The sequence below is a fragment of the Ptiloglossa arizonensis genome, chromosome 11, assembly GCF_051014685.1.
Source record: "Ptiloglossa arizonensis isolate GNS036 chromosome 11, iyPtiAriz1_principal, whole genome shotgun sequence".
NCBI classification, from domain to species: Eukaryota; Metazoa; Arthropoda; class Insecta; order Hymenoptera; family Colletidae; genus Ptiloglossa; species Ptiloglossa arizonensis.
Genome location: NC_135058.1, coordinates 1,549,173 through 1,564,065, shown reverse-complemented (window position 1 = coordinate 1,564,065; position 14,893 = coordinate 1,549,173).

The following is a 14,893-nucleotide window of genomic DNA, read 5'->3' as shown; positions in this document are numbered from 1 at the left end:
GAGGAACCATCAAAATTTTCGCAAGTCTGATACTCGAAATCAATAACTGGAATGGCCTAGGGGAAAAGTACACATACCGTTGTAATCGGGCGAGTTTCTGCTTTCAGATGCAACAGAAATTTCTCGAGTTCGTCAATCCGTTCGCGAGATATGGGAGTTTGAAGTTGAGGAATGCTTGAGGAACCATCAAAATTTTCGAAAGTCTGATACTCGAAACCAACAACTACATAGGCCTAGGGGAAAAATACACATACCGTTGTAATCGGGCGAGTTTCTACTTTCAGATGCAACAGGAAATAATCGAGTTGGTCAATCCGTTCGCGAGAAATGGGAGTTTGAAGTTAAGGAATGGTTCAGAAACTATCAAAATTTTCGCAAGTCTGATACCCGAAACCAATAACTACAAAGGCCGAGGTGAAAAACACACATATCTTTGTAATCGGGCGAGTTTCTACTTTAAGATGCAACAGGAATTTCTCGAGTTCGTCAATCCGTTCGCGAGATGTGGGAGTTTGAAGTTAAGGAATGGTTGAGAAACGATCAAATTTTTCGCAAGTCTGATACTCGAAACCAACAACTACATAGGCCTAGGGGAAAAATACACATACCGTTGTAATCGGGCGAGTTTCTACTTTCGCATGCAACAAGAATTTCTCGAGTTCGGCAATCCGTTCGGGAGATATGGGAGTTTGAAGTTAAGGAATGGTTGTGAAACCATCAAAATTTTCGCTGGTCTGATTCTCGAAACCAATAACTACTATGATCTAGGGCAAAAATACACATACCGTTGTAATCGGTCGAGTTTCTGCTTTCAGATGCAACAGAAATTTCCGAGTTCGTCAATCCGTTCGCGAGATATGGGAGTTTGAAGTTGAGGAATGCTTGAGGAACCATCAAAATTTTCGAAAGTCTGATACTCGAAACCAATAACTACAAAGGCCTAGGGGAAAAATACACATACCGTTGTAATCGGGCGAGTTTCTGCTTTCAGATGCAACAGAAATTTCTCGAGTTCGTCAATCCGTTCGCGAGATATGGGAGATTGAAGTTAAGGAATGGTTGTGAAACCATCAAAATTTTCGATGGTCTGATACTCGAATACAATAACTGGAATGGCCTAGGGGAAGAGTACACACACCATTGTAATCGGGCGAGTTTCTACTTTCAGATGCAACAGAAATTTCTCGAGTTCGTCAATCCGTTCGCGAGACATGGGAGTTTGAAGTTAGGGAATGCTTGAGAAACCATCAAAATTTTCGAAAGTCTGAGACTCGAAACCAATAACTGGAATGGCCTAGGGGAAAAGTACACACACCATTGTAATCGGGCGAATTTCTACTTCCAGATGCAACAGGAATTTCTCGAGTTCGTCAATCCGTTCGCGATATATGGGAGTTTGAAGTTAAGGAATGCTTGAGAAACCATCAAAATTTTCACAAGGCTGATTCTCGAAACCAATAACTACTATAATCTAGGGCGAAAATACACATACCGTTGTAATCGGGCGAGTTTCTGCTTTCAGATGCAACAGAAATTTCTCGAGTACGTCAATCCGTTCGCGAGATATGGGAGTTTGAAATTGAGGAATGCTTGAGGAACCATCAAAATTTTCGAAAGTCTGATACTCGAAACCAACAACTACATAGGCCTAGGGGAAAAATACACATACCGTTGTAATCGGGCGAGTTTCTACTTTCGCATGCAACAAGAATTTCTCGAGTTCGGCAATGCGTTCGGGAGATATGGGAGTTTGAAGTTAAGGAATGGTTGTGAAACCATCAAAATTTTCGCTGGTCTGATTCTCGAAACCAATAACTACTATGATCTAGGGCAAAAATACACATACCGTTGTAATCGGTCGAGTTTCTGCTTTCAGATGCAACAGAAATTTCCGAGTTCGTCAATCCGTTCGCGAGATATGGGAGTTTGAAGTTGAGGAATGCTTGAGGAACCATCAAAATTTTCGAAAGTCTGATACTCGAAACCAATAACTACAAAGGCCTAGGGGAAAAATACACATACCGTTGTAATCGGGCGAGTTTCTGCTTTCAGATGCAACAGAAATTTCTCGAGTTCGTCAATCCGTTCGCGAGATATGGGAGATTGAAGTTAAGGAATGGTTGTGAAACCATCAAAATATTCGATGGTCTGATACTCGAATACAATAACTGGAATGGCCTAGGGGAAAAGTACACACACCATTGTAATCGGGCGAGTTTCTACTTTCAGATGCAACAGAAATTTCTCGAGTTCGTCAATCCGTTCGCGAGACATGGGAGTTTGAAGTTAGGGAATGCTTGAGAAACCATCAAAATTTTCGAAAGTCTGAGACTCGAAACCAATAACTGGAATGGCCTAGGGGAAAAGTACACACACCATTGTAATCGGGCGAATTTCTACTTCCAGATGCAACAGGAATTTCTCGAGTTCGTCAATCCGTTCGCGATATATGGGAGTTTGAATTTAAGGAATGCTTGAGAAACCATCAAAATTTTCACAAGGTTGATTCTCGAAACCAATAACTACTATAATCTAGGGCGAAAATACACATACCGTTGTAATCGGGCGAGTTTCTGCTTTCAGATGCAACAGAAATTTCTCGAGTACGTCAATCCGTTCGCGAAATATGGGAGTTTGAAATTGAGGAATGCTTGAGGAACCATCAAAATTTTCGAAAGTCTGATACTCGAAACCAACAACTACATAGGCCTAGGGGAAAAATACACATACCGTTGTAATCGGGCGAGTTTCTACTTTCGCATGCAACAAGAATTTCTCGAGTTCGGCAATCCGTTCGGGAGATATGGGAGTTTGAAGTTAAGGAATGGTTGTGAAACCATCAAAATTTTCGCTGGTCTGATTCTCGAAACCAATAACTACTATGATCTAGGGCAAAAATACACATACCGTTGTAATCGGTCGAGTTTCTGCTTTCAGATGCAACAGAAATTTCCGAGTTCGTCAATCCGTTCGCGAGATATGGGAGTTTGAAGTTGAGGAATGCTTGAGGAACCATCAAAATTTTCGAAAGTCTGATACTCGAAACCAATAACTACAAAGGCCTAGGGGAAAAATACACATACCGTTGTAATCGGGCGAGTTTCTGCTTTCAGATGCAACAGAAATTTCTCGAGTTCGTCAATCCGTTCGCGAGATATGGGAGATTGAAGTTAAGGAATGGTTGTGAAACCATCAAAATTTTCGATGGTCTGATACTCGAATACAATAACTGGAATGGCCTAGGGGAAAAGTACACACACCATTGTAATCGGGCGAGTTTCTACTTTCAGATGCAACAGAAATTTCTCGAGTTCGTCAATCCGTTCGCGCGACATGGGAGTTTGAAGTTAGGGAATGCTTGAGAAACCATCAAAATTTTCGAAAGTCTGAGACTCGAAACCAATAACTGGAATGGCCTAAGGGAAAAGTACACACACCATTGTAATCGGGCGAATTTCTACTTCCAGATGCAACAGGAATTTCTCGAGTTCGTCAATCCGTTCGCGATATATGGGAGTTTGAAGTTAAGGAATGCTTGAGAAACCATCAAAATTTTCACAAGGCTGATTCTCGAAACCAATAACTACTATAATCTAGGGCAAAAATACACATACCGTTGTAATCGGGCGAGTTTCTGCTTTCAGATGCAACAGAAATTTCTCGAGTACGTCAATCCGTTCGCGAGATATGGGAGTTTGAAATTGAGGAATGCTTGAGGAACCATCAAAATTTTCGAAAGTCTGATACTCGAAACCAACAACTACATAGGCCTAGGGGAAAAATACACATACCGTTGTAATCGGGCGAGTTTCTACTTTCGCATGCAACAAGAATTTCTCGAGTTCGGCAATCCGTTCGGGAGATATGGGAGTTTGAAGTTAAGGAATGGTTGTGAAACCATCAAAATTTTCGCTGGTCTGATTCTCGAAACCAATAACTACTATGATCTAGGGCAAAAATACACATACCGTTGTAATCGGTCGAGTTTCTGCTTTCAGATGCAACAGAAATTTCCGAGTTCGTCAATCCGTTCGCGAGATATGGGAGTTTGAAGTTGAGGAATGCTTGAGGAACCATCAAAATTTTCGAAAGTCTGATACTCGAAACCAATAACTACAAAGGCCTAGGGGAAAAATACACATACCGTTGTAATCGGGCGAGTTTCTGCTTTCAGATGCAACAGAAATTTCTCGAGTTCGTCAATCCGTTCGCGAGATATGGGAGATTGAAGTTAAGGAATGGTTGTGAAACCATCAAAATTTTCGATGGTCTGATACTCGAATACAATAACTGGAATGGCCTAGGGGAAAAGTACACACACCATTGTAATCGGGCGAGTTTCTACTTTCAGATGCAACAGAAATTTCTCGAGTTCGTCAATCCGTTCGCGAGACATGGGAGTTTGAAGTTAGGGAATGCTTGAGAAACCATCAAAATTTTCGAAAGTCTGAGACTCGAAACCAATAACTGGAATGGCCTAGGGGAAAAGTACACACACCATTGTAATCGGGCGAATTTCTACTTCCAGATGCAACAGGAATTTCTCGAGTTCGTCAATCCGTTCGCGATATATGGGAGTTTGAAGTTAAGGAATGCTTGAGAAACCATCAAAATTTTCACAAGGCTGATTCTCGAAACCAATAACTACTATAATCTAGGGCAAAAATACACATACCGTTGTAATCGGGCGAGTTTCTGCTTTCAGATGCAACAGAAATTTCTCGAGTACGTCAATCCGTTCGCGAGATATGGGAGTTTGAAATTGAGGAATGCTTGAGGAACCATCAAAATTTTCGAAAGTCTGATACTCGAAACCAACAACTACATAGGCCTAGGGGAAAAATACACATACCGTTGTAATCGGGCGAGTTTCTACTTTCGCATGCAACAAGAATTTCTCGAGTTCGGCAATCCGTTCGGGAGATATGGGAGTTTGAAGTTAAGGAATGGTTGTGAAACCATCAAAATTTTCGCTGGTCTGATTCTCGAAACCAATAACTACTATGATCTAGGGCAAAAATACACATACCGTTGTAATCGGTCGAGTTTCTGCTTTCAGATGCAACAGAAATTTCCGAGTTCGTCAATCCGTTCGCGAGATATGGGAGTTTGAAGTTGAGGAATGCTTGAGGAACCATCAAAATTTTCGAAAGTCTGATACTCGAAACCAATAACTACAAAGGCCTAGGGGAAAAATACACCTACCGTTGTAATCGGACGAGTTTCTGCTTTCAGATGCAACAGAAATTTCTCGAGTTCGTCAATCCGTTCGCGAGATATGGGAGATTGAAGTTAAGGAATGGTTGTGAAACCATCAAAATTTTCGATGGTCTGATACTCGAATACAATAACTGGAATGGCCTAGGGGAAAAGTACACACACCATTGTAATCGGGCGAGTTTCTACTTTCAGATGCAACAGAAATTTCTCGAGTTCGTCAATCCGTTCGCGAGACATGGGAGTTTGAAGTTAGGGAATGCTTGAGAAACCATCAAAATTTTCGAAAGTCTGAGACTCGAAACCAATAACTGGAATGGCCTAGGGGAAAAGTACACACACCATTGTAATCGGGCGAATTTCTACTTCCAGATGCAACAGGAATTTCTCGAGTTCGTCAATCCGTTCGCGATATATGGGAGTTTGAAGTTAAGGAATGCTTGAGAAACCATCAAAATTTTCGAAAGTCTGATACTCGAAACCAACAACTACATAGGCCTAGGGGAAAAATACACATACCATTGTAATCGGGCGAGTTTCCACTCTCAGGTGGAACAGGAATTTCTCGAGTTCGTCAATCCGTTCGCGAGATATGGGAGTTTGAAGTTAAGGAATGGTTGAGAAACCATCAAAATTTTCGCAATTCTGATGCAAGAAACGAATAACTGGAATGGCCTAGGGGAAAATTACACACACCATTGTAATCGGTCGACTTTCTACTTTCAGATGCAACAGGAAATAATCGAGTTCGTCAATCCGTTCTCGAGATATGGGAGTTTGAAGTTAAGGAATGCTTGAGAAACAATCAAAATTTTCAAACGTCTGATTCTCGAAAACAATAACTACTATGATCTAGGGCAAAAATACACATACCGACGTAATCGGGCGAGTTTCTGCTTTCAGATGCAACAGAAATTTCTCGAGTTCGTCAATCCGTTCGCGAGATATTGGAGTTTGAAGTTGAGGAATGCTTGATGAACCATCAAAATTTTCGAAAGTCTGATACTCGAAACCAATAACTACAAAGGCCTAGGGGAAAAATACATATACCGTTGTAATCGGGCGAGTTTCTACTTTCACATGCAACAAGAATTTCTCGAGTTCGGCAATCCGTTCGCGAGATATGGGAGTTTGAAGTTAAGGAATGGTTGTGAAACCATCAAAATTTTCGCTGGTCTGATACTCGAAAACAATAACTGGAATGGCCTAGGGGAAAAGTACACACACCATTGTAATCGGGCGAGTTTCTACTTTCAGATGCAACAGGAATTTCTCGAGTTCGTCAATCCGTTCGCGACATATGGGAGTTTGAAGTTAAGGAATGGTTGAGGAACCATCAAAATTTTCGCAAGTCTGATACTCGAAATCAATAACTGGAATGGCCTAGGGGAAAAGTACACATACCCTTGTAATCGGGCGAGTTTCCACTCTCAGGTGGAACAGGAATTTCTCGAGTTCGTCAATCCGTTCGCGAGATATGGGAGTTTGAAGTTAAGGAATGGTTGAGAAACCATCAAAATTTTCGCAATTCTGATGCAAGAAACGAATAACTGGAATGGCCTAGGGGAAAAGTACACACACCATTGTAATCGGTCGACTTTCTACTTTCAGATGCAACAGGAAATAATCGAGTTCGTCAATCCGTTCTCGAGATATGGGAGTTTGAAGTTAAGGAATGCTTGAGAAACAATCAAAATTTTCAAAAGTCTGATTCTCGAAACCAATAACTACTATGATCTAGGGCAAAAATACACATACCGTCGTAATCGGGCGAGTTTCTGCTTTCAGATGCAACAGAAATTTCTCGAGTTCGTCAATCCGTTCGCGAGATATGGGAGTTTGAATTTGAGGAATGCTTGAGGAACCATCAAAATTTTCGAAAGTCTGATACTCGAAACCAATAACTACAAAGGCCTAGGGGAAAAATGCACACACCTTTGTAATCGGGCGAGTTTCCACTTTCAGATGCAACAGGAATTTCTCGAGTTCGTCAATCCGTTCGCGAAATATGGGAGTTTGAAGTTAAGGAATGCTTGAGAAACCATCAAAATTTTCGGTGGTTTGATACTCGTAACCAATAACTGGAATGGCCTAGGGGAAAAGTACACACACCATTGTAATCGGGCGATTTTCTGCTTCCAGGTGCAACAGGAATTTCTCGAGTTCGTCAATCCGTTCGCGAGATATGGGTGTTTCAAAAAAAAGGAATGCTTGAGAAACCATCAAAATTTTCGCAAGTCTGATACTCGAAACCAAAAACTGGAATGACCTAGGGGAAAAGTACACACACCATTGTAATCGGGCGATTTTCTGCTTCCAGGTGCAACAGGAATTTCTCGTGTTCGTCAATCCGTTCGCGAGATATGGGAGTTTGAAGTTAAGGAATGGTTGAGAAACTATCAAAATTTTCGCAAGTCTGATACTCGGAACCAATAACTGGAATGACGTAGGGGAAAAGTACACACACCATTGTAATCGGGCGATTTTCTGCTTCCAGGTGCAACAGGAATTTCTCGAGTTCGTCAATCCGTTCGCGAGATATGGGAGTTTGAAGTTAAGGAATGGTTGAGAAACTATCAAAATTTTCGCAAGTCTGATACTCGAAACCAATAACTACAAAGGCCTAGGTGAAAAACACACATTTCTTTGTAATCGGGCGAGTTTCTACTTTAAGATGCAACAGGAATTTCTCGAGTTCGTCAATCCGTTCGCGAGAAATTGGAGATTGAAGTTAAGGAAACGTTGAGAAACAATCAAAATTTTCGCAAGTCTGATACTCGAAACCAATAACTACAAAGGTCTAGGGGAAAAATACACACACCATTGTAATCGGGCGAGTTTCTACTTTCAGATGCAACAGGAATTTCTCGGGTTCGTCAATCCATACGCGCGAAATGGGAGTTTGAAGTTAAGGAATGGTTGAGAAACAATCAAAATTTTCGCAAGTCTGATACTCGAAACCAATAACTACAAAGGCCTAGGTGAAAAACACACATTTTTTTGTAATCGGGCGAGTTTCTACTTTAAGATGCAACAGGAATTTCTCGAGTTCGTCAATCCGTTCGCGAGATATGGGAGTTTGAAGTTAAGGAATGGTTGGGAAACCCTCAAAATTTTCGCAAGTCTGATACTCGAAACCAATAACTACAAAGGCCTTGGGGAAAAGTACACACACCATTGTAATCGGTCGACTTTCTACTTTCAGATGCAACAGGAAATAATCGAGTTCGTCAATCCGTTCGCGAGAAATGGGAGTTTGAAGTTAAGGAATGGTTGAGAAACCATCGTAATATTCGAAATGCTGATGCTAGAAACGAATAACGGGAATGGCCTAGGGGAAAAGTACACACACTATTCTAATCGGGCGAGTCTCTACTTTCAGATGCAACATGAATTTCTCGAGTTCGTCAATCCGTTCGCGAGATATGGGAGTTTGAAGTTAAGGAATGGTTGGGAAACCCTCAAAATTTTCGCAAGTCTGATACTCGAAACGAATAACTACAAAGCCCTAGGGGAAAAACACACATATCTTTGTAATCGGGCGAGTTACTACTTTCAGATGCAACAGGAATTTCTCGAGTTCGTCAATCCGTTTGCGAGATATGGGAGTTTGAAGTTAAGGAATGCTTGAGAAACCATCAAAATTTTCGAAAGTCTGATACTCGAAACCAATAACTACAAAGGCCTAGGAGAAAAATACACATACCTTTGTAATCGGGCGAGTTTCCACTTTCAGATGCAACAGGAATTTCTCGAGTTCGTCAATCCGTTCGCGAGAGATGGGTGTTTCAAAAAAAAGGAATGCTTGAGAAACCATCAAAATTTTCGAAAGTCTGATACTCGAAATCAATAACTACAAAGGCCTAGGGGAAAAATGCACATACCTTTGTAATCGGGCGAGTTTCCACTTTCAGATGCAACAGGAATTTCTCGAGTTCGTCATTCCGTTCGCGAGATATGGGAGTTTGAACTTAAGGAATAGTTGAACAACCATCAAAATTTTCGCAAGTCTGATACTCGAAACCAATAACTACAAAGGCCTAGGAGAAAAATACACATACCTTTGTAATCGGGCGAGTTTCCACTTTCAGATGCAACAGGAATTTCTCGAGTTCGTCAATCCGTTCGCGAGAGATGGGTGTTTCAAAAAAAAGGAATGCTTGAGAAACCATCAAAATTTTCGAAAGTCTGATACACGATACCAATAACTACAAAGGCCTAGGGGAAAAATGCACATACCTTTGTAATCGGGCGAGTTTCCACTTTCAGATGCAACAGGAATTTCTCGAGTTCGTCATTCCGTTCGCGAGATATGGGAGTTTGAACTTAAGGAATAGTTGAACAACCATCAAAATTTTCGCAAGTCTGATACTCGGAACCAATAACTGGAATGACCTAGGGGAAAAGTACACACACCATTGTAATCGGGCGATTTTCTGCTTCCAGGTGCAACAGGAATTTCTCGAGTTCGTCAATCCGTTCGCGAGATATGGGAGTTTGAAGTTAAGGAATGGTTGAGAAACTATCAAAATTTTCGCAAGTCTGATACTCGAAACCAATAACTACAAAGGCCTAGGTGAAAAACACACATTTCTTTGTAATCGGGCGAGTTTCTACTTTAAGATGCAACAGGAATTTCTCGAGTTCGTCAATCCGTTCGCGAGATATGGGAGTTTGAAGTTAAGGAATGGTTGGGAAACCCTCAAAATTTTCGCAAGTCTGATACTCGAAACCAATAACTACAAAGGCCTAGGGGAAAAATACACACACCATTGTAATCGGGCGAGTTTCTACTTTCAGATGCAACAGGAATTTCTCGAGTTCGTCAATCCATACGCGCGAAATGGGAGTTTGAAGTTAAGGAATGGTTGAGAAACAATCAAAATTTTCGCAAGTCTGATACTCGAAACCAATAACTACAATGGCCTCGGGGAAAACTACACACACCGTTGTAATCGGGCGAGGTTCCACTTTCAGATGCAACAGGAATTTCTCGAGTTCGTCAATCCGTTCGCGAGAAATGGGAGTTTGAAGTTAAGGAATGGTTGAGAAACCATCGTAATATTCGAAATGCTGATGCTAGAAACGAATAACTGGAATGGCCTAGGGGAAAAGTACACACACTATTCTAATCGGGCGAGTCTCTACTTTCAGATGCAACAGGAATTTCTCGAGTTCGTCAATCCGTTCGCGAGATATGGGAGTTTGAAGTTAAGGAATGGTTGGGAAACCCTCAAAATTTTCGCAAGTCTGATACTCGAAACCAATAACTACAAAGGCCTAGGGGAAAAATACACACACCATTGTAATCGGGCGAGTTTCTACTTTCAGATGCAACAGGAATTCCTCGAGTTCGTCAATCCATACGCGCGAAATGGGAGTTTGAAGTTAAGGAATGTTTGAGAAACTATCAAAATTTTCGCAAGTATGATACTCGAAACCAATAACTACAATGGCCTAGGGGAAAAGTACACATACCGTTGTAATCGTGCGAGTTTATACTTCCACATGCAACAGGAATTTCTCGAGTTCGTCAATCCGTTCGCGAGATATGGGAGTTTGAAGTTAAGGAATGGTTGGGAAACCCTCAAAATTTTCGCAAGTCTGATACTCGAAACCAATAACTACAAAGCCCTAGGGGAAAAACACACATATCTTTGTAATCGGGCGAGTTACTACTTTCAGATGCAACAGGAGTTTCTCGAGTTCGTCAATCCGTTTGCGAGATATGGGAGTTTGAAGTTAAGGAACGCTTGAGAAACCATCAAAATTTTCGAAAGTCTGATACTCGAAACCAATAACTACAAAGGCCTAGGGGAAAAATGCCCACACCATTGTAATCGGGCGAGTTTCCACTTTCAGATGCAACAGGAATTTCTCGAGTTCGTCAATCCGTTCGCGAGATATGGGAGTTTGAAGTTAAGGAATGCTTGAGAAACCATCAAAATTTTCGGTGGTCAGATACTCGAAACCAATAACTGGAATGGCCTAGGGGAAAAGTACACACACCATTGTAATCGGGCGAGTTCCTACTTTTAGATGCAACAGGAATTTCTCGAGTTCGTCAATCCGTTCGGGAGATATGGGAGTTTGAAATTAAGGAATGGTTGAGAAACCATCAAAATTTTCGCAAGTCTGATACTCGAAACCAATAACTACAATGGCATAGGGGAAAAACACACACATCTTTGTAATCGGGCGAGTTTCTACTTTCAGATGCAACAGGAATTTCTCGAGTTCTTCAATCCGTTCGCGAGATATGGGAGTTTGAAGCTAAGGAATGGTTGAGGAACCATCAAAATTTTCGCAAGTCTGATACACGAAATAAATAACTGGAATGGCCTAGGGGAAAAGTACACACACCATTGTAATCGGGCGAGTTTCTACTTTCAGATGCATCCGGAATTTCTCGAGTTCGTCAATCCGTTCGCGAGAAATGGGAGTTTGAAGTTAAGGAATGGTCGAGAATCTATCAAAATTTTCGCAAGTCTGATACTCGAAACCAATAACTACAATGGCATAGGGGAAAAACACACACATCTTTGTAATCGGGCGAGTTTCTACTTTCAGATGCAACAGGAATTTCTCGAGTTCGTCAATCCGTTCGCGAGAAATGGGAGAATGAAGTTAAGGAATGGTTGAGAAACTATCAAAATTTTCGCAAGTCTGATACTCGAAACCAATAACTACAATGGCCTAGGGGAAAAATACACACACCATTGTAATCGGGCGAGTTATTACTTTTAGATGCAACAGGAATTTCTCGAGTTCGTCAATCCGTTCGCGAGATATGGGAGTCTGAAGTTAAGGAATGGTTAAGAAACCATCAAAATTTTCGCAAGTCTGATACACGAAACCAATAACTACAAAAGCCTAGGGGAAAACACACATATCTTTGTAATCGGGCGTGTTTCTACTTTCAGATGCAACAAGAATTTCTCGAGTTCGTCAATCCGTTCGTGAGATATGGGAGTTTGAAGTTAAGGAATGGTTGAGAAACCGTCAAAACTTTCGCAAGTCTGATATTCGATAACAATAACTGGAGTGGCCTGGGGGGAATGTACACACACCATTGTAATCGGGCGAGTTTCTGCTTTCAGATGCAACAGGAGTTTCTCGAGTTCTTCAAACCGATCGCGAGATATGGGAGTTTGAAGTTAAGGAATGCTTGAGAAACCATCAAAATTTTCGCAAGTCTGATACTCGAATCCAATAACAACTATGGCCTAGGGCAAAAATACACATACCGCTGTAATCGGTCGAGTTTCTGCTGTCGGATGCAACAGGAATTTCTCGAGTTCGTCATTCCGTTCGCGAGATATGGGAGTTTGAAGTTAAGGAATGGTTGAGAAACCATCAAAATTTTCGCAATTCTGATGCTAGAAACCAATAACTACAATGGCCTAGGGGAAAAATACACATACCGTTGAAATCGGGCGAGCTTCTGCTTTCAGATGCAACAGGAATTTCTCGAGTTCGTCAATCCGTTCGCGAGATATGAGAGTTAGAAGTTATTGAATGCTTGAGAAACGATCAAAGTTTTCGCAATTCTGATACTCGAAACCAATATCTACTATGGCCTAGGGGAAAAATACATGTACCGTTGTAATAAGGCGTGTTTCTGCTTTCAGATGCAATAGAAAATTCTCGAGTTCGTCAATCCGTTCGCGAGATATGGTAGTTTGAAGTTAAGGAATGGTTGAGGAACCATCAGAATTTTCGCAAGTCTGATACTCGAAACCAATAACTACAAAGGCCTAGGGGAAAAATACACATACCGTTGTAATCGGACGAGTTTGTACTTTCACATGCAACAGGAATTTCTCGAGTTCGTCAATCCGTTCGCCAGATATGGAAGTGTGAAGTTAAGGAACGGTTGAGAAACCATCAAAATTTTCGCAAGTCTGATACTCGAGACCAATAACTGGAATGTCCTAGGGGAAAAGTACACACACCATTGTAATCGGGCGAGTTTCCACTTTCAGATGCAACAGGAATTTTTCGAGTTCGTCAATCCGTTCGCGAGATATGGGAGTTTGAAGCTAAGGAATGGTTGAGGAACCATCAAAATTTTCGCAAGTCTGATACTCGAAATAAATAACTGGAATGGCCTAGGGGAAAAGTACACACACCATTGTAATCGGGCGAGTTTCTACATTCAGATGCATCAGGAATTTCTCGAGTTCGTCAATCCGTTCGCGAGAAATCGGAGTTTGAAGTTAAGGAATGGTTGAGAATCTATCAAAATTTTCGCAAGTCTGATGCTCGAAACCAATAACTACAATGGCATAGGGGAAAAATACACATACCGTTGTAATCGGGCGAGTTTCTACTTTCAGATGCAACAGGAATTTCTCGAGTTCGTCAATCCGTTCGCGAAATGTCGGAGTTGGGAGTTGAGAGATGGGTGAGAAACCATCAAATCTTTCGCAAGTCTGATATTCGATAACAATAACTGGAGTGGCCTGGGGGGAAAGTACACACACCATTGTAATCGGGCGAGTTTCTGCTTTCAGATGCAACAGAAATTTCTCGAGTTCGTCAATCCGTTCGCGAGATATGGGAGTTTGAAGTTAAGGAATGCTTGAGAAACCATCAAAATTTTCGCAAGTCTGATACTCGCAACCAATAACTACAATGGCCTAGGGGGAAAATACACATACCGCTGTAATCGGGCGAGTTTCTGCTTTCAGATGCAACAAGAATTTCTCGAGTTCGTCAATCCGTTCGTGAGATATGGGAGTTTGAAATTAAGGAATGGTTGAGAAACGATCAAATTTTTCGCAAGTCTGATACTTGAAATCAATAACTACAAAGGCCTACGGGAAAAATACACATACCTTTGTAATCGGGCGAGTTTCCACTCTCAGATGGAACAAGAATTTCTCGACTTCGTCAATCCGTTCGCGAGATATGGGAGTTTGAAGTTAAGGAATGGTTGAGAAACCATCAAAATTTTCGCAATTCTGATGCTAGAAACGAATAACTGGAATGGCCTAGGGGAAAATTACTCACATCATTGTAATCGGTCGACTTTCTACTTTCAGATGCAACAGGAAATAATCGAGTTCGTCAATCCGTTCGCGAGATATGGGAGTTTGAAGTTAAGGAATGCTTGAGAAACCATCAAAATTTTCACAAGTCTGATTCTCGAAACCAAAAACTACTATGATCTAGGGCAAAAATACACACACCGTTGTAATCGGGCGAGTTTCTGCTTTCAGATGCAACAGAAATTTCTCGAGTTCGTCAATCCGTTCGCGAGATATGGGTGTTTGAAGTTAAGGAATGGTTGAGAAACCGTCAAAACTTTCGCAAGTCTGATATTCGATAACAATAACTGGAGTGGCCTGGGGGGAATGTACACACACCATTGTAATCGGGCGAGTTTCTGCTTTCAGATGCAACAGAAATTTCTCGAGTTCGTCAATCCGTTCGCGAGATATGGGAGTTTGAAGTTAAGGAATGCTTGAGAAACCATCAAAATTTTCGCAAGTCTGATACTCGCAACCAATAACTACAATGGCCTAGGGGGAAAATACACATACCGCTGTAATCGGGCGAGTTTCTGCTTTCAGATGCAACAGGAGTTTCTCGAGTTCTTCAAACCGATCGCGAGATATGGGAGTTTGAAGTTAAGGAATGCTTGAGAAACCATCAAAATTTTCGCAAGTCT